The sequence below is a fragment of the Mauremys reevesii genome, linkage group 1 (assembly GCF_016161935.1).
Source record: "Mauremys reevesii isolate NIE-2019 linkage group 1, ASM1616193v1, whole genome shotgun sequence".
Taxonomy (NCBI): Eukaryota; Metazoa; Chordata; order Testudines; family Geoemydidae; genus Mauremys; species Mauremys reevesii.
This window is the reverse complement of record NC_052623.1, coordinates 283866143-283887771: the sequence shown is the minus strand read 5'-3', so window position 1 is coordinate 283887771 and position 21629 is coordinate 283866143. Positions and strand designations below refer to the sequence as shown.

Here is a 21629-nt window from a genome sequence, read left to right as displayed (position 1 = left end):
TGTGTGCAGACTGGTCCACCTAGCTTATGGTACAGCCAAGGAAAGGAGACACCTACCTCTGCACATGCTGATTCCACCTAGGGCAGGCCAGGGCTGAGCACTGCTAAGCTGCTGTCCAGTTCACTTACCCACATTGGCAAGCAGGGATTGCACCTGGTGGCGTATATCTGCTTGATGTACAGCTGAGACACCATTTGTCCCGATAGTCAGGTAAAATTTGATAGTGAAATAGAAAATTAGTCAATTGGAAATGTCCCATTAAACCCAATTGTGATCTGTTATCTACTGGCAATTTTGGTTTTTCAGGTTGTTTTCAGGTGTAATAAAATTTACAGTAGGGATATGTAGTTTACAGTTCTGAACCACAGTTCATACCATACGACAAACTACAGTGGGCATGTAATAACATGTAAAAAGCACAGACTGTGCGGTTCTTGTCAGTGGCTAGCTAGCTAGCTAGCTAATGGTCTTCAGCCGAAAACCTCACCCGAAATGGTAACAGCAAGGGAGGAGCCAACTACCAAAAAAAACAAAAAAGACAGTGCTGATACAGGACAGAATGGGAAGCCACTTACACCTGGATTTGGAAATCCTATGAATGCGATTCAAAAGCCTTTTGTAATGCATGCAAGAAGGAATTTAGCATTTGCTATGGCGGTGAGTCTGATGTTAAGCATCATCCTGATTCAAAAAAAAAAAAATCATGAACAAAAACACCAAGACTCACAAGAGCAATACCCTGGCAGGCCAAATGAATTCTTCAATAACAAGGTTATCGCTGTTGAGCTAACTCAAGTTTACCACACAGTAGTCCATCAACACTCCTATCGCTCGTGTGACTGTGAACTTAAACTGGTGCCTACCTTGTATCCAGATTCAATGATTGTGATGTATGTCAGCTGTGGCCAGACTAAAGCAGAGGCATTGATCAAAAATGTGCTGTCACTGCTCTCAACAGAATTTTTAAAAGACCTCAGCAAGCCAGACGGTCCCTATTTCTCAGTTGCCACAGATGCATCTAACAAGGGCAATGTGAAAACTTTCCCGTTATCGCTGAGATACCGGACACTGGAACATGGGGTCCAAGATAAATTGTTAGACTTCTATGAGCAAAGCAAAGAAACTGCAGTGGCAATAAGCAAACACATTACTTGAAAAACTTGCAACACACAAACTAGACCTTAAAGTGTCTTCCTACTGTGCTGATAATGCAAACGTGAATTATGGAAAGCGAGAATCAGTGTACCAGAATTTATAAAACAAAACTAAAATATCTTGCCTGCAAACTGCCCTGCCAATGCTGTGAAACATGCTAGCAATACCCTACAAGTTGACATTGAGACTCTGGTGATTAAACATTAAATCATTTCAGCAGTTCCGTTAAGAGAGTAGCAGCATCGAAGGATATGTTTGACTTTGTGGATATGGAGTATGCCACTTTATTGCGCCATGTTTCGACACGCTGGTTGAGTCTTTTCCCAGCTGTAAACAGGCTTGTAAATACGTGGCAAGCTGTTAAGTGCTACTTTGTTTCTTTGGGCAGTGAGAAGTGCCCAAAAATCTCTATGGATATTGTTCTCAGACATGGAAAATAGTGAACAAGGTGAGGGGCCTTGTAAAGTTGAAGTTCATCTGTTTTTCCTCCAGAATGTCCTGAAAATCTTCAGTGGTACTGTGCTCTGTTGGAAAAATGAGAGTATGACAGCATGTGAAGTGTATGCCATAATTAATACTCTGAGAATTAAACTTCAGCAATGAAAAAATGACAAATTCTTTGGCTTCAGAGTTGAAAATGCAATAACTGAGATGCTGCCTGTCACTGCTGCATGTCTCCAGAAAGGCTTCATGAAATTTTATGAAGTTTCAATCCTATATTTGGAGAAATGGTTTGATTTTTCAACAACTCACTAGTTGTTTAATACCCAGTGCTTGAACATCAAAGTTAATAGGGCATTCAAACACAAGGATCTGTCTGCGGTTGTGACAGCTGTAAACCTCCAGAAAACAGTGGATCTTGATCAACTCTATGATGAGTAAAAGCAACAAAGAGTCCTGTGGCACCTTATAGACTAAACTGAAGTATTGAAGCATGAGCTTACGTGGGTGAATACCCACTTCGTTGGATGCATGGGAGTACTGTGATGAGTACTGTATCAAAGACATCAACTCCAAGTTGGAGCCTGTAAACTACTCAGTTAGGGAACTCTGGTCTCAAGTGCTGAGAAACAAGGACAGTAGCACTGAATTCCTGAACATGACAAAGCTGGTGTCATATGTGCTCAGTATACCAGTAAGCAACGCATACACAGTGTGTGTATTTTCAATCATGAAAGGTGTATGGATTGACACCCGGAATCGAAGCAGCATAGACTTGGTGTGGAGTGAAACCCTTGTCAAAATGAATTTCTGGATGAGTTGCAAGGACGTCTACAGCTTTGTGATTGCCCAGAAGCAAGTTGTGACTATGGCAAAGTCATCCAAGCAGTACTAGACTTCTGGCATGTCTGAGAGGTATGCAAATTGGTAAGTTGATTTACTGACTGAATAAAAAGCCCAGCCCTTTACCCCTGTTTGTTTAGTGTACAAATAAATCTGTATGTTGAAATATGGATTAACCCTAAGTCTATAATTTAGTTGCAGGGGGGCGGGGCATGACACTCACTGATTCCAGACCTCTGTGACTTAGGCTATGGCTACATTAGCGCTTTAAAGCGCTGCCGCGGCAGCGCTTTGAAGCGCTAAGTGTAGTCAAAGAGCTCTCCCAGCGCTGTCCGTACTCCAGCTCCCTGTGGGGAATAATGGACAGCGCTGGGAGCCGCGCTCCCAGCGCTGGGGCTTTGACCACACTGGCGCTTTGCAGCGCCGCAATTTTCAGCGCTGCAGAGGGTGTTTTTTCACACCCTGCTGCAGCGCTGCAAATTTACAAGTGTAGCCATACCCTTAGTTTGCGTCAGCTGTCAGTGGCTGAAGCTGGGGCTGAAGGCAGGACTGTGGGCCTTCCTTCTGTGACTGCGGCTGGGGCTGGAGCCAGGGCTAGAACTGCAACCCTTCACCCCTCTGCCCTAGCAATTGGATCTGACTTTGCAACCAGGATCCTGTGCCCCTGTCCTGCAGCTTTAGCTGGGGTCTGGAGCTGAAGCCCTGTGCCCCTGGCCCCATGGCTTCTGCTGGAGCTGGGGCCATGAGTCCTTGACCTGTGGCTTGTGGTGCAAGCTGTAGCAGGGGCCGTATATCCCTCTTGCAGCTTCTTAGGGCTGTGCCCCCTCTCATGGCTCCAGTCAGGGCTGTGCACCTGTGGCTCTCTTCCGCCCCCCTCCCCCCACTCGCCCAATGTGTCCTGATATTTCACTCTTGCAATCTGGTCACCCTAGATCCAGAAAAGTCTGGTTTACAAACTGCATACAAGCAACCAGATCCCACCGTGACCATAAGCACCCCTGTATTCACACCCTATCTTAATAATCTTTGTACAAAATATGCCTTGTGAGGTTTCATTTGAATATTACTTATGATCAGTGAGTTATATTCTTGTGTGATGTGTGTATTAGGAGTTATGGATATATGCTGGAATTATGACTTAAGGGTGTTTACATCATGCTTCTCAGGGGAGTTGGTAGACAGGTCTGCCTTAGACAAAGGAATGCACATTTGATCCTCTGACCAGCCCGATCTTCAAGCAGAAATTAATGAAGGTCCATTTTTACATATTGTGTAAACAAAGCTATTAAGCAAACAAGTGGGGGAGGAGACAGCATGGTGTCTACACCCCACAGGAGAGAGACGTTTGGTCTGAGTTTTACTTTTCAAATAATACATTGCAAAGGTTTAACTGGTCTATAAAGATAGGGGCTGAACTTCAAGTGATAAGCAATTGTACACAGTTATAATGTATAAAAATCATTTGATTCAATATTTTATTGATTAATTATGGATCCATTATTATGCTTTACAGCCTGTAACTCAAACAAAGGGAAAAACAGGCCTCTCTCACACCGAAGGGAATGTCACAAGTATTTACTTGTCTCCAAAGAAATTAAGTGAGGTGTGACAAAAAACAGCAGAAGCCCTATTTACAAAGAATATGCAGAGCAATGGGAAGATCACAGGAAGAGAGTAATTGCATGAGGTCATCCTTCCGCTTGAAGAAAGATCAATGGACTTTGATAAACATACTTTTCAAAGGTTTACTGACTAATAAAGGGCAGGGCAGAGAAACCCGTAAGTTATCCATCACTAGACAGACAAGGGGACAGAGAACTTGTAAGCTGAACAAGGGGGTTGAAGTCTTTGGGAATTGAATGTAGGTGAGAAATCTGCATTCAATCTGAAGGACAAGATCTTTCACCTAGAAAAACAAGGGAAACCAATATCTTGTACTTCTATAGAAGGTCATGATGGAGGGAAAGTCAGCCATGGCTGGGAAGAAGAGTGACTGGTGAGAGAAACCATCTTGAACAAAGCCTGTATTTTGCTATATTGAGTTTTAGATGCATGTTTTCCACTTTTACTTGCTTGTAACCCTTTCTAACTTTATTCTTTTCACTTGGCATCACTTAACCTGTCTTATTACTAATACATTTGTTTTATTTTTTACTAAAACACAGCACTGAGTTGGTTTAAAATGTAAGGTGTATTAAGTTAATAAGCTGTGATGTGCTTTTGGGTCTTTAGAGGAATAAAGAAATCTTATTATTTCTCTGAACTGTCCAGGAGAGGGCTGGACACTGCAGAGCACACAATTTTAGAGAAATTCAGGACTGAAACTGTGTTGGGGTCACCTTCCTGCTTGTAACCATGGCAGGTGGAAGCCGCCAGAGAGGAGCTGGGGGCAGGCTGCTGGGGTCAGAGTGGCTGAACCAGGGTTGTCTAGAACACAGACAGGGTGGGGCCTGTGTGCTTGTAGACTGGCTATGAGCATCCCAGGTTGGGAGTTACAGCAGCAGAACATTTTAATGCACCCGGAGTTTCAGGGCAAGTGGTGACACAGCCTCTATCTGTAAAAGCTCATGCTGCAAAACGTCTGTTAGTCTATAAGGTGCCACAGGATTCTTTGCTGCTTTTACAGATCCAGACTAATACAGCTACCCCTCTGATACTTGACAGCCTCTATCTGGTCTGGAGTGTTCCTCAAACCCTGAGACACCCATCCACGTGCACACTAGTTCTGATTCCTAGCAGGTAGGGAAAGAAAAGTCAGGGATATGCACCAAATATGCACACAGCTTGTCATACTTTGTGTTTGCTGTACCATCTGCCCATACCAAGGGACATCCTCACACCCTGTGCCTTGCCAGAAGTTGTACATGCCAGAACACTGGCACATACTTCAGGGGCAACATGGCTTCATTTGGGTTTGTTTTCCCTGTAGCTGAAGGTCATGAGTGGTGTGAATTTTCATGGGAAAGAAAATTACAGACAATTATAACAGGGCACCTCCATTGAGTTGGGTTTGTGCTGTGGAGGATGGTGGCTGAATTATAATGCCATCACCGTGAAATTTGTGTGTCTTATTTAGTCAGACTTGTTTACAGACTTCCTTCCTCCACTAACTGGACTGCAGGGAGGTGCACGCTCTCAGAAAATCTCAGCAATCAGTGGTGAAAGGGCCTTCAACCTGCCAGAGTTTTAGCTACATATTTGTTTCCCTCAGTTGTTATATGTGGATTCAAAGGATCCTGATTAGAAGGATAATAGGAAAAAAAAAAGTTTTGACAATTCCAGGAATTCGTTATGACTCTAATTGGGACATCTGGGCACTACTGCAATACAAATAAATAGTTAACCGAAGAAAGAGCGTATTGAGAAGGGGGGAGTAATAAACTATATTACCAACCATCATATAGCAACACTGTAGAATTCAGAGCATGAAAAAGCATGTCCAAACCTTTTAGTATGTTCAGAAAGCACAAACATCAGCATAGCTATGAAGTAGTTGTGAGTGGGTTTTGTACTGTACATCACAGTAAAAAAGCCATATGTTATTTGTTCAAGTCACATTTAATATAAGTTCAAGATTATCCTGAGAATAAGATGTTAGCAGGAGGAAATCTCCTGCTAAGATGTTAAGTAGTGACAGGACAAGGCATACAGAAAAAAGATGAATCCTGCTTTTTTTCGCCCCCAAGCAGAGGGATGCGAACAAAGGAGGCTGCATTATAAAACATACAGATACATCACACAATCAGAACTTTTGTACTTCCGTCCAACTTTTCAAATAGTATTTTTTGTGTTTTATTTTACATATAGCACAGATATTGTAAAATGTATCATTGCAGAATTGGGTACTCAGAAAGGACTTATTGCCAATATTTTGTCTTACCTTTGTTTTTATATGAAGTTATGAAGAGGTATAATGGTAGGTGGCAAGAGTCTACAAGCACAAAAGACCTTAGGCTGATGATGCTGAAAATCACCACACCCAACTTTTAGATGCCTAGAAAAAAAAACAAAAAAAAACAAAAAACCACTGGCATTCACAAAGCCTGAGTTTGGCACCTAAGTTCCCTAAACAATGAATGGGAAGAGATAGGACCCTCAGAACGGGCTTCACAAATGTCAGCACATCAGGCGGTGTCTCACCTAAACTAACTGACAGAAGATGCCAAGGCAAGGAGTGTGTGATAAACCCTACTCTTTGAGAGAGGCACCCAAGCCCAAGCTGCAGGGAGGTACCTCCCTCTACTTGGGATTTTCAGTGACAAGTATTAAGTACCTATGTTTAGTGCCCTACCAAATTCACAGTCCATGTTGGTCAATTTCACAGTCATAGGATTTTTTTAAAAAAAATGTAAGTTTAATTTCTGCTATTTGAATCTGAAATTTCATGGTGCTGTAATTATAGGGGTCCTGACCAAAAAGGAGTTGTGGTGTGGGGAGATCACAAGGTTATTGTAAGGGGGGGGTTGCAGTACGGCTACACTGCTACTTGCGGTGGTGCTGCCATCTCCAGCTGTTCAGCTGGAGAACGGGGACTGCTAGCTGGGAACCCAGCTCTGAAGGCAGACATACTGCCAGCAGCAGTGCAGAAGTAAGGCTGGCAATACTGTGACCTCACCCCCCGCAAATAACTGACGCCCCCTGAAACTCCCTTTTGGATCAGAACCCTCAATTTGAGAAATACTGGTCTGCCCTGTGAAATCTTATTAGGCCAAAAGCCCATATTTTATGGTGGGAGACCAGATTTTATGGTCCGTGATACATTTTTCCATGGTTGTGAATTTGGTAGGGCCCTATCTATGGTGTTTTGCAAGAAGCCAGGGCAGAGGCAAGGCCAACTTCCTCATAACATTTAGCCCAGTGGCTAGGTTACTTACCTGGGTTGTGCGAGACCTCAGGTTCAAGTCACCTCTGCACCTGAGGAGGAGAAGGGATTTAAACTGGGATCTTTAGCTCTTAGGTGAGTGCCCTGACCACAAGGCTATGAGACAGTTGAGGTAGAGGTCCCTCAATTACTCCTGCTGAAGCTGTTCCACTCTGAATAAATAATGTAAAGAAGGTGCTGGAATAGGTGGACAGGATCCTAGGTTTTCCACCTCGTAGGTGAATGCTCTAGCCACCAGGCCACTGAGTTATTGTCATGCTTGTGTGTATGCTCTTTCACCCAATTACTTTTAATTACATATCCAAAGTAGAACAGCTTCAATGGGAGAGACTGATGGAGCCTCCCACCAGAATAGATGAGGTCACTCACTGGAAAGGTTGCAGATCCTTGTTCAGACTAGTAGAGAAAGATACAACATGATCCAATGGCTAGAAGTTGAAGCCAGACAAATCAGACTGGGACAAGGCATGTTTTTTAATGATGAGGGTAATTAACCATTGGAACAAGTTACCAAAGGCTGTGGTGGATTCTCCATCACTGACTGTTTTTAAAACCAAGATTGGATGTTTTTTCAAGAGACATACAAGATTTATTTTGGGGAGTTCTGTGGCATGTGTTATACAGAAGGGCAGACTAGATGATCACACTGGACCCGTTTAGTCTTGGAACTTATGAATCCTTTGCTTTTATTTTTAAAGAGTGTCTGGAAACTAAATGAAGTGTTTCATTTAAGGTTGAACAAAGCACTGCATTTGCTGCTGTCCCCTCTCCCACCCCCCAAAAAAGACTGTTTTGATTTGCCAAAAATTTTGCTTCTGGTTTAGATGAAGTCAAGTTTTTCTTTAATTTTATTTTTCATAACTGTCTGTGGCCTGAAAAATCAGTTATTTGCTCATCTTTAAATCATACTTGAAAAAGAATGTTGTAAAACTGGAGAGGGTTCAGACATGAGCCACAAGAATGATTTAAGGATTGGAAAATATGCATTAGAGCAAGAGACTCAAGGAACTTAGTCTGTTTTGCTTATCAAAAATGTGAAGGCTGACCCAGAGTGGCAGCACTGCTCCCTCTACTTCACCACATATGTTCTTCCATACCTGGCAAGCAATTGGCCCCTGTGGCACTGCTACAAGGCATTAGTGGTGGCAGCTCCAGAACCAGTTTGAACAGGCTCCGCCTCCCCACTACAGCTCTTCCTCTGTAAACGGATTTTCTCCCCTACACCCACCCACCTTTTCCTACAATCCCTGTGTGAGTTTAAAGTGTGCACTCTGTAGGTGATTTGTTGCACAAGTCTTAAAATTCACTTCCCTGAGTGAGCAGCCAAAAGGAATTCATTTTTAAGTATGAACCAATGTTAATAGCATATTTATCCAACTCCCAGAGTTAACCAGTATCTTCAAAAAAAGCAGAAGTTAACCTGTTTTGTACCAAATCCAATCTGAAGAAGTTTGTCCAACCTAATTAAAATGAATAGAGAATTGTTTTCCTCCCCTCAATATGGCTCCTGTTACCAACACACGAGAACATTTTAAAATTTTATGAAAACTAATATTTTATGGAAGCTAATAAAATCAATCCCTTTTAAAATATTTAAGGCAAATAGGTCAGACTTGCAAAACACTTTAATCAATGTGGTTATATTCATTTTGTTTAATTGGCTAGCTTTCATTGTTCTGAAATGTTACACCACATACTGTAACATAAAAGTGAATATACATGCACAATGGTATTTCCAACATACTTAATGGTTTGGGTAACTTTTTCAAACAATGTTTCCCTTTACTACATGCTAGCTTGGTATGTTGTGTGGGAGGCCCATACATTAACACTCTGATGGTGGAAGTTGATGTATCTGATTTATCAGTTCTTTCAAAGCTGCTAATCTCTTTTCAACCCACATCAGCCTTCTTGCCTGAAATGGATTCATTTAATAACACATTTGCAGCTATTATCCTGTGACTGTTTCTCTAGCAAAACAGTGAAGGGATTTAGACTACGTGCTTTCTTATAGATGGACCCAACGCAGTCACATATCCAAATAATATGCAAAAGACTGATGCACAGTAACTAATCACATAAAGGGTTAAATAACCTGGTGCACAGGTTCAAATGCATTGAATTAGACCTGTTTGCAGTCACAAAAATAAGTGACCTTGCCATGGCTGCTCCCCCATCTCCACCACTCCATCCCCCACCAAAAAAACCAAACACCCCCCTCCCACACACACAATATTCAAATCCTGGCAAACAAGTAGGGTTGCCTTTAAAAACAAAAATCATTTAATTGTGCATGCACATTTAGGTGGCAGGAAAATTGCAATACAGTGGTATATGGGACCATACTTCCTACCTAGACTGATACTTCGGGAACTTAGCAAGAAACTTGCAACAACAACTTGTTTAAAAAAAAAAACACACACACACAAAAAAAACAGGCAGCAAAACACTACATGACGTATCAGCTGACTCCTCTTAACACAAACGTATGGGACAATTAGATTTACATTGACAATGTTTTGTTAAATTGGGCATTTTCCCAGTCTTATTGCCCTCTGCTCCATTACATCCATCTGGCACTCTTCACGGAGAAGATTTAAGATTTGTTTTGGTGAAATATGATTTTTATACCTGTTTAGAATATGATTATGTGGACAGTGTAAGATGTTAAGGACATGTTACTGTACAACTCATTGACCGGCTTTTAAGTACTTGGCATTTGTATCTACACATAGCTACATTGTTATTGTCAGCCTCATCAGATTTTAAAGCAAATGAGTTGTTTTGTTTAGGAACAGGGATATCCCCATGCCTACAAAATTCCCTTGAGTCCAGAGGTTCACAAACCATGTAACATGAACTTGCCGTTGTGAAGTGAATGGATGGAACAAGTTAAGAATGTGGCATGTGAACCAGTAAAGTTTAGGAGCCATTGCAGGCTTCCCATTCCCTAATCAATAACTATGGATGCTTAAACACACTGCAGGTCTACTTCAGTTGGCCAGTATATAATTTAAACATGCTATTTGTAATACTTGAACATATGTACCAGATTTTACAAAAAAGAGAAAAAGTGAAAATGAACTTCAACGTAAAAGCGGCCGCCCAGCCAGGCAGCGGCACAGCTGCGAGCAGCGTCACAGGAGGCAGCAAACAGGGCTGCCAACAGGGGAGTTTGAGTGGGAGTTTGCAGGGGGAGGTGGAAGGGGGTGGCACCGTGTTCCCTGTGCTCCCCAGGTAAGAACGCCAAGCGAGGCCAAGACAGCAGCAGCCATGAGCCAAGCAGCAGAGGACACACCGAGGATGAGAGCATGCAGCAGCTGCGGTATGTACCTGGGCCTAGCGGGGGACCCAGAACAGTACTATGTATGCATGAAGTGTCGCCTAATAGAGCTGCTGGAGGAAAAGATCCAGGGCCTAGAGCTGCAGGTAGAAACCCTGATAGAGAATAGAAGGGGGTTCGAGCAGCTGATGGAGCAATGGCAAGCAGTAACTGAAGAGGAACGCCCAGGGGCACAGGGGGGAGCAGGGGCTGAGGCCAATGAGGGGGGACCACCAGATGAGGCAGATGGGCGGTGGAAGCATGTCACCGTGAGAAGCAGGTGAAGGAAAAGGAGAGCCAGTGAGGGGGAAATTGAGCTAAGGAACAGGTTTGAAGGTTTGGAGAATGAGGAAGGGGTAAAGCAGATGGTAGCTGACGATGGGAGGCCAAGGAAAAAGAGACGAGCGGCCAGTCCCATAGAAAAAGGGGAGAAGTCTATGGAGGTAGCACCAAGTTTGGGCCCAGGGAGGATACAGGATGGCTTAAGGGGAACCACAAGGGATGATAGGAATGGAAGGAGCTTGCAACCAGGGGGAACGGGGGATAGGTTAGAGGACCGCACTGTCCCCAGGCGAAGGCAGGTCTACGTGATTGGGGATTCCATACTGAGAAGGTTGGACAGGCCTGTGACCAGGGCCGATCCAGAGAACAAAAGGGTGTGCTGTCTACCGGGCGCTAAAATACGGGATGTGGACCTGAGGTTTAAAAGGATCCTAAGAGGAGCAGGTAAGAACCCTTTGGTCATCCTTCATGTGGGAACGAATGACACTGCTAGATTCTCGCCAGAAAGGATCAAGGGAGACTATGCTAGGTTGGGTAAGACGCTCAAGGAAATTGAGGCTCAGGTGATCTTCAGTGGGATCCTACCTGTCCCTAGGGAAGGGCGCCAAAGGGGTGACAGGATCGTGACGATTAATAGTTGGCTGAGGGAGTGGTGTTACAAGGAGGGCTTTGGGATGTATGGGCACTGGGAGGCTTTTGGGGACAGACAACTGTTCTCATGGGATGGGCTCCACCTAAGTAGGGAAGGAAGTAGACTTCTAGGAGGGAGGCTGGCTCATCTGATTAAAAGAGCTTTAAACTAGACACTGGGGGGAGACGGCTGGGAGAGGTCCTGGTGCTCTCCATGCCAAATTTATACATTGGGAGTGAGAACAACAAGATAACAACAGATATAGCCAGAGGGGGACCGTTAGGTGTAAGGAAGAGGGGGGGGACGGATACTAGATCTACAAGTCATACTGGAAGTACTGTGTCCGTACCGAGTTGGGTGAAAAGAGGGAGAGGAGCCCAACAGGAAAAATTAGGATGTTTGTTCACCAGTGCAAGAAGCTTAGGTAACAAAATGGAGGAACTGGAGCTCCTGGTCCGAGAATTGAAACCGGATATCGTAGGAATAACCGAAACATGGTGGAACGGTAGCCATGACTGGAGTACAGGTATGGAAGGGTATGTGCTGTTTAGGAAAGACCAATGCAAAGGTAAAGGTGGGGGAGTAGCATTGTATATCAATAATGAGGTGAAATGTAATGAAATAACTAGCAATGCAATGGATAATACAGAGTCTGTCTGGGCAATGGTCACATTGGGGAAGAAAACTACCAGAGCCTCACCCGGGATAGTGATTGGGGTGTGCTATAGACCGGCGGGATCTAGCTTGGAGACAGATAGAGAGCTCTTTGATGTTTTTAAGGAAGTAAATACCAATAGGAACTGCTTGATCATGGGGGACTTTAACTTCCGGATATAGATTGGGAAACAAATGCTAGTAATAATAATAGGGCTCAGCTTTTCCTAGACGTGATAGCTAATGAATTCCTTCATCAAGTGGTTGCTGAACCGACGAGGGGGGATGCCATTTTAGATTTGATTTTGGTGAGTAACGAGGACCTTGTTGAGGAAATTGTTGTAGGGGACAACCTTGGCTCGAGTGATCATGAGCTAATTCGTTTCAAAATAAATGGGAGGATAATCAATAGTGCATCTGAGACTAGGGTTTACGATTTCAAAAGGGCTAACTTTACTAAATTAAGGCGACTAGTTAGGGAAGTGGACTGGACTAACATATTTAGGGATCTAAAGGCAGATGACGCCTGGGGTTACTTCAGGTTGAAGTTGCAGGAGTTGTCAGAGGCATGTATCCCGAGAAGAGGAAAACGGCTCGTAGGTAGCAGTTTTAGACCGAGCTGGATGAGCAAGCGTCTTAGAGGGGTCATTAAGAAAAAACAGAAAGCGTACCAGGAGTGGAAAATGGGAGGGATCAGCAAAGAAACCTACCTTATTGAGGTCAGAGGGTGTAGGGAAGCAGTGAGAAAGGCAAAGCGACGGGTGAAGATGGACCTAGCGAAGGGGATTAAAACCAATAGCAAACGGTTTTTTAGCCATATAAATAGGAAGAAAACCAAGAAAGAAGAAGTGGGACCGCTTAAAACTTTAAACAGAGTGGAGATTAGGGATAATCTTGGAATGGCACAATATCTGAACGAATATTTTGCCTCGGTCTTTAATGAGGCTAATGAAGGGCTAAGGAATAGTGATAGAGGGACCGATGGGAATGAAGATATGGGGGTAGACATTACAGTATCTGAGGTAGAAGCCAAACTTGAACAGCTTAACGGAAGTAAATCGGGGGGCCCGGATAATCTTCATCCTAGAATATTAAGGGAATTGGCGAGTGATACTGCTAGCCCGTTAGCGATAATTTTTAATAAATCTCTAAATTCGGGGATTGTACCGTTTGACTGGAGATTAGCGAATGTAGTTCCTATATTCAAGAAGGGGAAAAAAAGTGACCCGGGTAACTACAGGCCTGTTAGTTTAACATCTGTAGTATGCAAAGTCATGGAAAAAATCTTAAAAGAGAGAGTGGTTCCGGAGCATGAGGCCGATGGCAACTGGGATAGATTACAGCATGGATTTACGAAAGGTAGATCGTGCCAAACCAACCTGATCTCCTTCTTTGAGAAAGTAACAGATTTTTTAGACAAGGGAAATGCGGTGGATCTAATATATCTGGATTTCAGTAAGGCGTTTGATACGGTACCGCATGAAGAATTACTGGTTAAATTGGAAAAGATGGGGATCGAAATGAAAATCCAGAGGTGGATAAGGAGCTGGTTAAAGGGGAGACTGCAGAGGGTCGTATTGAAGGGGGAACTGTCACGTTGGAGTGGGGTTACCAGTGGAGTTCCTCAAGGTTCGGTTTTGGGTCCAATTTTATTCAATCTATTTATTGCTGACCTGGGAACCAAGAGTAGGAGTGGGCTGATAAAGTTTGCGGATGACACCAAGTTGGGAGGTATTGCCAATTCGGAAAAGGATTGGGATATCCTCCAGGGAGATTTGGATGACCTTGTAAACTGGAGTATTAGTAACAGGATGAAATTCAATAGTGAGAAGTGTAAGGTTATGCATTTAGGGATGACTAACAAGAATTTTAGTTATAAGCTGGGGACGCACCAGTTGGAAGTAACGGAGGAGGAGAAGGACCTAGGAGTCCTGGTTGATCGTAGGATGACTATGAGTAGGCAATGTGATGTGGCCGTTAAAAAAGCTAATGAGGTCTTGGGATGCATTAGGCGAGGTATTTCTAGTAGGGATAAGGAGGTGCTAGTCCCGTTATATAAGGCGTTGGTGAGACCTCATTTGGAGTATTGTGTGCAGTTTTGGTCTCCCATGTTTAAGAAGGATGAATTCAAACTGGAACGGGTACAAAGAAGGGCCACTAGAATGATCCGAGGAATGGAAGGCCTGTCGTATGAAAGGAGACTTGAGGAGCTCGGTTTGTTTTCCTTAACCAAAAGAAGGATAAGAGGAGATATGATTGCACTCTTTAAATATATCAGAGGGATAAATACCAGGGAAGGAGAGGAATTATTTCAGCTCAGTGCTAATGTGGACACGAGGACAAACGGATATAAATTGTCAGTCAGGAAATTCAGGCTTGAAATTAGACGAAGGTTTCTAACCATCAGGGGAGTGCAATACTGGAACAGCCTACCGAGGGAAACAGTGGGGGCGAAGGACCTCCATGACTTTAAGATTAAGCTAGATAAGTTTATGGAGGAGATGGTATGATAGGATAACGGGCTTAGTCAATAGGTCAATTAAGTGCCACACTGGTAAATAGTACAATGGGTCAATGATATGATATAACCTTTTTCAAGAGGGTATGGCTGGAGAGTCTTGCCCGCATGCTCGGGGTTCAGCTGACTGCCATATTTGGGGGCGGGAAGGAATTTTCCTCCAGGGAAGATTGGCAGTGGCCCTGGAGGTTTTTCGCCTTCCTCCGAAGCATGGGGCAGGGGTCGCTTGCTAAAGGAGTGGGTGAATCGGCTTGTGGCCTGCATCTTGCAGGAGGTCAGACTAGATGATCATAATGGTCCCTTCTGATCTTGAATTCTATGATTCTATGTAATATATTATATTGGACAAAGGGTAGATTCCAGATTAACCCTCCTCCCATTATAATCTGTAGATCTATTGTATTTTAGAGTAAATTATAGAATCACTTTATGAAAAGAGCAGTAATTTTAACTACCTCCAAATCTAATCTGCCAGAATCGCACAAAGAGCAATAAAACCCTAAATTAGCAGATGTTGTGTCCTCTTGCATGTGAGAACTCCAGCTATCACAGAGCTGGTGTACCAGTCTCACTACCTTCCCCCTTCAGCCCACCTAGTACATTGGGTGTACTAGGGTAGTATGAGTATAACCAATCCACACTGCACTACGGTGATCCCAGCTAGCATAGCAACCCTGTGGAAACATTACCAGCTTACAGAATTAAAGCAAGCCAGATATTAAAGCAGTCCTAAATTACATAGCATCCAATCAAGTGCCCACATTCTCCACCTGGAATTGAGGGGTGGGAAGAAAGAGGTGGGAAAAGCAAAGTGTCCGAAAGTCAGTCTCTACATCTTCTTCAGCTGCACTGAGCAAAGTATGCAGCACTGCTGAGTGCATGGTTCATAAAAAAGCTTAGCCAAGTATTTTACTCAATGTTCCCCCCAAAAGCCAAATTCATTAAACTATTTAGTCTCTCAGTCACTTTCTGGGGCTACCAGGGTGTTCACTGCTAGCTTATTAGATACTCAGTTATGATGGGTCCAAGAAACTGCCTCCTCTAGGGAAAGAGAACTTTAACTTTGTGCATAAACTATTTATCAGAGAAGATGTATGGGTTACCAAGACGACTAGAATCCAAGAACAATTTATTTTCAAGTTGCAGACCAAGAAGCCACATACAACTGGGTGTTCCCACAGCGTGTGTCATAAGTGTTCATTTAACTTTGAATATTTCCAGAATTTATCAAAATTACTAAGGCCTATAGAGGCCATTCTGGTAAGGGTCCAACAAACACACGGCCTTGAAGAATCTTTTTGCTGTATTCAAGAACAGCATAAATAGCCTATGTTTTTTGTAATTTTGGCAGCAATATCGCTCCAGTGAATAGGAAGGAGATCATCCAACATGGTGGCAGACTCTGAATTTCAGAACTCAAGCAAGGCTTGGCAATTAGACTTCAACCAGAGCTATTAGGTAAGCAGAAGTAATTAAGCTTGATTTATTAAGGAAAGTTAAGAGAAGTAGGAAAGCAAGTGACAGAAAAGACTCTAGGGATATTTTGTTTAAACAAACCATATTTTATTCTAATTACTTGGCTAATTTCTAAATAATAATAGGATGATGATTTTGGCAGTGATCTCTGTTAAATGTGTCAGAATGAAATAAAAGTGCTATTGCTAATTGTTAATTGGAAAGAGTTTCAAAGAAAGGACTCCTCACTCGATTTTTTACATTTAGAATATTTTTGTTGCCATTGAAGTAAGAGGGGAGAATTTCTCTTCTAATGCATGTTTAGACAAAAAGCAAAACATACACACAACATATGCCAACACTGGCTTGATTGCGTGCAAAAACCTTGATTTTACAGTCAAGTGGTCAAGCGTGGAAACTTCTATGACGTCTTGGGGCCACTCATCCCACAGAGTACCTGCCACCAAAAATCCAGCCAAACTCAATAGCCTCTAAACTAATGGAGAACACAAAAGGACCACTTGATAAAAACCAAAGAAGAGGAGAAGTGTATCAACAACTCTACTGAACACTTGCATCAATCCCCCAAAGAGAACCTGCCACTGTCAGCATTAAGTAAAAGAAAGACTTGCCACAGTGAAAAGAGTGAAGGCTGCAGGCCTTGATGGTATTCCGCCAGAATTTCTCCACCGTTTTGGCCCCAAAGGACTATAATGCCTAGCAACATTGTACTCCGCTACCTTAAGGACAGTACGGATCCCTGAAATATGGTTTGAGGCAATGGTAATTGCCATTCCAAAGCCTGGAAAGACCCCTTATGAAGGAGGAAGCTATAGGCCAATTTCTCTACTATTTAGAACATAGAAACTTCTTGAACATATCCTCAAAAGAATATGCCCTTTTACTGAGCCAATTATTCCTGTCGAATAGGCAGGCTTCTGGCCAAAACATAGTTGTTGTGATTAAGTTTGGCACTCACAACTCACACTGAGGTTGGCTATCAATAAATAAATAAATAAATAAAGACTGGCAGAGCATTTGTTGACCTGTCATCTGCATATGATGCTGTATGGATTAAGGGCCTGATGCTGAAACTTGCTAAAATTATACCTTGCTACCAAACACACTTGGGCCTGCTGAGGACCCTGCTGAGTAACAGACACTTATGAGTGTACCTGAGTAATAAGACCAACTCACCCCGTACCATAAACAATGGGCTACCACAAAGCTCTATACTTGCACCAACCTTTTGAATATTTACATAAATGACATGCTCTAAATCACGAAAATGTGGATATGCAGATGATCTTGCAATGTCAATCCAAGCATCAAACCTCCATGACATTCAGAAAGCATTAACTAAGGACCTCCAAAATATGGAAGAATATTTCAGGAAATGGAGGCTCAAACCAAACCTTGGAAAAACAATAGTAAGCACATTTTCTCTTGATAATAAAAGTGCCAAAAAACACACTGAAAGTAGCTTTCTGTGGTAAAAATGTGCAATATGATTACGTGCCAACATATCTTGGAGTGAAACTTGATCACATCCTCTTCTTCCATGATCATCTTGAGAAGGTAGCTGCAAAGATAAAAATGGGAGCCAACATAATCCAGAAACTAGCAGGTACAATCTGTGGTGCATCAGCATCAGCGTTGCTAACATCTGCAATAGCACTTGTATATTGAGTAGCTGAATATTGTGCACTGGTATGGAGCAGATGCAGTCACATACGACTTGTGGATATCAGCTGAATACAGTGATGCAGTGCATCACAGGAACCCTTAAGTTGACTCCAACACCATGGCTACCTGTCTGGTCTAACATTGCTCCACCACCAAAGTGTCGAACTGCTGCAACATTCTGCAAAGCTCAGCAAATCCAGGAAAACGTACTTTCCTATTCACCAAGACCTTGACAATGCCCCCTTGCAATGTCTTAAGTCCTGCAAGCCTTTCTGGGAACGTTTGTTTGGCCTCATGCAATCACGCTATGATCAGGAGGAGGATTGGAAGGCAGATTGGGCTAAACAAGAATTAAAAAATAAGCATCTTGTGCCAGATCTCATGCAGAAGGTTCCTGGGTTTGGCCTTCCACAGTCATCTTGGTCGACTCCAAACAGAATATGAACCCACCATTGTAGATGCAGATATCTGAATGGAAAGTCAAGGACTCCCCAGTGTGAGAGTGTGGTTCCCCATGATAGACCATTGAACATATCACTACCTACTGCCAAAATTATAAATATGAAGGCATTACTGAAATAAGTTCTGCTACTCCTGATGTAGCCGTTTGGCTCAATCAAGTTCAAGTCAAATTGTAGTTGCTGCTCTACACCAAACATACAAAAGAAAAAGAAGACCTGGCTCTTTGCTGTGCTGTCCCTACACAAGATTTTCACCTGAATTTTGTCAGCATTGTGTTACAAATAGGTCAGCTCCAGCTCTTGTGGCAAGGATTTGAGCACTGTTGTTAAGGTATTCGTGCTTTGTTTCCATGTGGTTTACACCTGCTCTGAGCATGGTTAGAGAACAAAGTTCCTTTAGCCACTGGTGTAACCTGGAACCCAGTCTACACTAGCACTCTCACCATTGCTACCAACAATTTATTTTCAGATAAAATCCTTTAGTACAGAAACTTTCCCCTTAGCTGTATATTTCCTAGTGTCACTCCCCAACGACAAGCAGTCATAGGATTCACCCCCACTCTGAACTTTAGAGTACAGCTATCAGGACCTGCATGAGAAGCCCTAAGCTTAATTACCAGTTTAGATCTGGTTTTGCTGCCACCATCCAGATGTCTGAGTCATATGGAAAACTCTGTCTCCTCCCCCAAAAAACCTTCCCCTCCCTGGGTAGCCTTGAGAGACTCCTCCACCAGTTCCCTGGTGAGTCCAGATCCAATTCCCTTGGATCTAAAAAATGGGGGGTGGGGGGAAATCAATCAGGTTCGTAAAAAGAATGCTTTTAATTAAAGAAAAGAAAGGTAAAAGAAAAAACCTCTAGGAGACAGCATACAAGCTGATCTCACAGACAACAGATTTAAAACACAGGATGTTCCCCTGAGCAAAAACCTTAGTACACACAAAAATACCCAAATTTGATTATTCCCCTAATTGCACAAAGACAAGTTACAAAAGAAAATAAACATAAACCTATTTATTCTTTTCTAAAACTTACTACTCTGATAAGAGTCTGGTTCCTTGATCTTTTTCACTCCAACTGAAACTGACTCTAAACAAAGGAAACTTCCCTCCTTCCTTTTGAAACATCTTGTCCCCACATTGGTTTCTCTGGTCAGGTGTCATCTAGGCTAGGTGAACTTCTTAACCCTTTGCAGGTAAAAGAGGCATTAACCCTTAACTATCTGTTTATGACACAAGCAAAAAGCCAATCAGAAGGAATTAGTACTTAAACAAGTAGCACTGACTTAGTCAACAATCACATAGGTTTTGGGTGGTTGCTGTGGGAGTATGTCACATACAGCAGTGACTCCTTAACTCAGCCCCCTATTCTAGTCAGTCACTCTGCTATCTGGCTGCAATTTATGTACATATTTAAAATAAAACAATTAACTGCTAGCAGCCAACAACATGATGTGTAACCACCATTTCATCATCTTGTGCACTTCCAAACCATATTCACATGGGAATAGCACATACTATCACACATTGGTGGGGAATTGCCAGAAACTGGGACTGGATGACAGGGGATGGATCACTTGATAATTGCCCTGTTCCACTAATTTCCTCTGAACAGGGCCGGCTCCAGACCCCAGCGCGTGGCATTTTGCAGGGAGGGCAGCAGGCGGCTCCGGAGGACCTTCCGCAGTCATGCCTGTGGGAGGTCCACCAGAGCCGCGGGACCAGTGGACCTCCCACAGGCATGACTGCGGAGGGTCCGCTGGTCCCGTGGCTCGGGTGGACCTCCCGCAGGCATGCCTGCGGATGCTCCACCGGAGCCGCGGGACCAGCAGACCCTCCGCAGGCACGTCTGCAAGAGGTCCCCCGGAGCTGCGGGACCAGTGACTGGCAGCGTGCCTCCTGCAGCATGCCACCGTGCTTGGGGCGGCCAAATTCCTAGAGCCGCCCCTGCCTCTGAAGCATCTGGAACTGACTAACGTCAGAAGACAGGACACTGGGCAAGATGGGCCATCAGTATGACCCAGTGTGGCCATTCTTATGTTAATAGCTACCCCTATGTTTGTCAATGCACTGAAACCATTCAGCAATATCTAACCAGATACAGATGTCCATCTTTTCCGTTGTGTATTTAGCTATTAAATAAAGCTCTTGTATTATCTTTTAATTAAATTTAGAAATACATCCTGTAATGGAGCAGGACTCACCACTGCAGCACCTCCTGCTGGCCATCCTGGGAATTAGCTCTCATTTCACCAGAGCACCCTGATCTACTGGTATCTCGCCCCGTTACCACTCTCACCTCCACCTTTAGGACCCATGTTGCTCCCCTGACCATAGCATGCTCTTCTGGACACAATCCTCCAGCTGTACCCCACTAGGTTCTCTAGCCTCCCTTATGGGGGACCTGACAGTTCTCAGTCCAGCCACTTGCCTCAGCAGCAAACTGCAGTCTCTGGTCTAGCCACTCACCTCAGTGGTAAACTGAGGTGCATATACTGGATACTCCCCCTGGGGGCAAGTGGGAGATCCCAACCCAGGGACCCTATAGCTAGCAGACACATACTGCCCCTCCTCCTACACTACCATCTATTTCCTTGGGCCAATTCCCCACAGCCCTAGCACCTTCTCTGCCCTTGTAGTGGGCCCTCAGTCCAACAGAAATCAGGCTCAAGCTCCCTCTGACTCCCCTGATCCTGTCCAGTACTGCTGTCTCTCAATCCTCCTACAGGGTGTCCAGTTCTCCTTCCTTGGCCTCCAGGGAAAGGCTGCCTCTGTTCTGCTCAGCAGACCATCTTATATGGGCCAGCCTGGCCCTGATTGGCTGCTCCACTAAGCCTTATCCCTATTGGCTGGCTCAATAAGCCCTCTTCTAATTGGCTGTGTTCTGTACAGCCTTCCCAAGACTGCTTTACCCCTTTTTTTCTACCTGGGTGGGGCAGTTGCCCCACCACTCATCCCAACCTTACACAAACAAAAGTCCAGAGCCTGTATACACTTAAGTGTGATCTCATGGAGTCCAGTGAGACTTTTCATGTTAGTTAATCTAAGCATGTGCACAAGTATTTGGAAATTTGGCCCCGTTTTTAAAAAAATGCATTGGAATGGTTTTTTTCCCCCAATTTATTACTACATAGCTGAGATGAACCAATACACCAACTGATAAGGTAGAAATGTTGTATGCAGTGTTGTTGTAGCCATATTGGCCCCAGGATATTAGAGAGACAAGGTGGGTGAGGTAAGCAATAAGCTTGTCTCTCTCATTAACAGAAGTTGGTCCAATAAATGATTCCCTCACCCACCTT

At 43.6% G+C, this 21629-nt stretch overlaps 1 long non-coding RNA gene across 2 annotated transcripts; it reads right to left on the bottom strand.

Moving 5' to 3' along the window:
• Positions 1–1277: 1277 nt before the first annotated feature.
• Positions 1278–21064, bottom strand: LOC120395918. 2 transcript variants are annotated; one of them, XR_005592888.1, is made up of 3 exons: positions 20532–21064; positions 6320–6433; positions 1278–1679 (listed from the first exon to the last, which is right to left on the bottom strand). It is a non-coding gene; the product is annotated as an uncharacterized LOC120395918 (long non-coding RNA). The 2 variants fall into 2 exon arrangements; XR_005592889.1 differs by lacking the exon at positions 20532–21064 and adding an exon at positions 7314–7357.
• Positions 21065–21629: the final 565 nt, after the last annotated feature.